Source organism: Peromyscus eremicus, chromosome 1, assembly GCF_949786415.1.
Source record: "Peromyscus eremicus chromosome 1, PerEre_H2_v1, whole genome shotgun sequence".
Lineage (NCBI taxonomy): Eukaryota > Metazoa > Chordata > Mammalia > Rodentia > Cricetidae > Peromyscus > Peromyscus eremicus.
In genome coordinates this window covers 139,122,606-139,125,737 of record NC_081416.1, presented here as the reverse complement: position 1 = coordinate 139,125,737, position 3,132 = coordinate 139,122,606, and the positions used below count along the sequence as shown (strand labels likewise).

General features: G+C 29.1%; 1 non-coding gene across 1 annotated transcript; it reads left to right on the top strand.

Annotated features, from left to right (window-relative positions):
• Positions 1–2,697: 2,697 nt before the first annotated feature.
• Positions 2,698–2,804, top strand: LOC131902825 (U6 spliceosomal RNA). Its single transcript, XR_009377111.1, has one exon. It is a non-coding gene; the product is annotated as a U6 spliceosomal RNA (small nuclear RNA).
• The last annotated feature ends 328 nt before the right edge of the window (positions 2,805–3,132 follow it).

Sequence of the window (3,132 nt, the reverse complement as noted above, 5' to 3'; positions counted from 1 at the left end):
GAGTGTATTTAAATGTGGAGTACCAAAGATGGTACATTGTCAACAAACAAATTCTCCAGATATGAGCCATATACCAGCATGTAGTTTTGTGCCTCTAACTGGTGTTACTTCCTTGGCTGGGAACTGATACAAGCATTAAGGCAAGCAAATAAATAAATAGTCTGGCAAGTAAATAAAGGAATAAATAGATAATGCAGCAAGGCAATATATAAATAGATCAAGAAGCCATTAAATACATAAATGTACAGGCATATAGATAAATAAACAGTCTACCAGAGAAGAGACATGGCTTATCAGTATATTTCTCAGCATATTGAAGGTCTTCTACTACTCTAGGATAAAATAAATGAATACTTTCATATATACATATATAAATAGACAAGCAAGTCAATCAATCAATAAATAAATAATACAGCAAGACAATAAATGCATACAAATAAACAATCCAGCCATCAAGCATGCCAATAGATAGATAGACAGAGAGATAGATAGATAGATAGATAGATAGATAGATAGATAGATAGATAGATAGATAAAGTGGCCCGGTAAGCCAATAAATAAATAGATCATGCAGCAAGGGGCAATATATAAATGTATAGGTCAAGAAGCCATTAAATAAAATAAATAAATAATTATATAGATTTATAAACAGTCTAACACAGAAGAGGCCTGGCTTATCAGTATAGGATTTATCAGCATACAGAAGGTCTTTTACTAATCTAGGATAAAATAAATGAATATTTCCATACCACATAAATATATAGACAAGCAAGTCAATAAATAAATAAATAACCCAGCAAGCCAAAATATACATAAAAAATCCAACCAATCACTAATCAATCTTTAAACACACTAATTAATAAATACTTAAATAAAAATAAATATTGCTGTAAGCCAATAAAAAATAAAGAGGAAACCATTAAGTAAATATATAGTCGATAGATAGATAAACATTCTAACAGTAGAAGCATGGGTTCTAAGTATAGTATTTCTCAGTACTTTAAAGGCCTTTAAAGTAGAATGAATAAATAAAGAAGCCAGCATGCAAATAAATAAAATCAAGAATCCAATATACAGGTTGATGGACGGATGGATGGATGGATAGATGGATGGATGGATAGATCGATAGATAGACAGATGAACATTCTAACAGTGTAGAGGAATAAATTATCATAGTAGTATTTTATCAGCATAATGAAGGCCTTTTATTACTCTAAGGAAAATAAATAAATTAAATAAATAAATAAATAAATAAATAAATGAGCAAGCAAGCAAGCAGGCCGATAAATAAATAAATCGATCAAGAAGTCAATAAATAAATAACCCAACAAGTCAATAAATAAATAGATCAAGAAGCCAAAACATAAGTAGATAGACAATACTTTGATAGATAGATACATAGATACATAGATAGATAGATAAACTATCAGTATAGCCATTTCCAATTACCTGGAAAGCCTTTCATTAGCCTACGGTAATATAACTGAAAGAATTAATTAAACAATCAATCAATAAATAAATAAGCAAGCATGCCAACAAATAAATAGATAAATAGATAAATAGTGCAGCAAGCCATTAAATAAATAGACCAGGAAGCCAATAAATAAATAAATAAAGATATATAGATATATAAACAGCCTAACAATGTGGAGACATGGCTTATCAGTATAGTATTTCTCAGCACACTGGAAGCCATTGACTATTATACAGTAAAATAGATGAAAACATTTTTACATATATACATACATATATAGACAAGCAAGCCAAAAAATAAATAAGTAATATAGTAAGCCACGAAAAAAATAATAAATACATCAAGAAGCAAATAAATAGATGGGTAGACACATATGAAGATAAAAGATCAACAGAGAGACAGACTGACTAACCAGGAGAGGCATGACTTATCCACACAGTATCTCAGCTCACTGAAGGCCTTTTCCTACTCTAGGGCAAAACAAATGAATACATACATACATACATACGTACATAATCATATAAATAGAAAAACAACCCAATAAATAGATAGATGATAGATAGATAATCCAGCATGCAAATTAATAAATAGATAAATAAATAATCCAGAAACCCAATAAATAAATAAATAAATGGATGAATTAATGAAGAGAGCTGATCAATCAATCAATCAATAAGTAAGTATTTTGGTAGCAAATAGATATATGTTAGTAAGAAAGGAAGTATTATGGAAGCCAATAAATAAATAAATAGATAAATAAATAAATAAATGAATGAAGGAATGAATGTATAAATAGATAAATAAGTGATCTGGCGGCAAAATAAAAAAATAGTCCTGAAAGCCAATAAATAAATGAGAAAGTTAGTTAAGTAAGTATTCCAGCGAGCAAATAAATGTTAGTAAGTAAGGGAGTATTACAGTGAGCCAACAAATAGGCAAATAAATAAATAATTGAGCCACACAAAAATAAATAAATAAACACATAAATAACCCAGTAAGCCAACAAATAAATAAATAAATAAATAATTGATCCACAATCCAAGAATTAATTAAATAAGTAACTAAGTAAGTATTCCAGTCAGCAAATAAATAATATTAGGAGAGCCAGTAAGTAACCAAATAAATAATCTTGTAAGTTCAATAAATAAATAGATAATGCAGCGAGGCAATATATAAACAGATCCATAAGCAAATAAATAAATAAATAAATAGCCCAGCAAGCTGTGCTCGCTTTGGCAGCACATATATTAAATTTGGAACAATACAGAGAATATTAGCATGGCCCCTGCGCAAGGATGACACGCAAATTCATGAAGTGTTCCATATTTTTTTTAAACTAAACATTATTTGCAAACAAAGGGTATTACTTGTTTTTAAAGCTTTTAAAAATAAAGGTTTCAGAAATGTTTTCTTAAAAAAAATCCAACAAGCAATAGAGATCAAGAAGTCAAGACAGTTAGATAGATGCATCAATAGATAGATAGATTGATAGATAGAGATAGATAGAGAAACAGATAAACAGTCTAACAGAGTAGAGGCATGGCTTATCCATATAGCATTAGCTAAGCATCTAGAAGGCCTTTTATTAGTCAACAGTAATATAAGCGGAACAATGAATGAATAAAGGAATAAGTAAGCAAGCATACCAATGAGTAAGT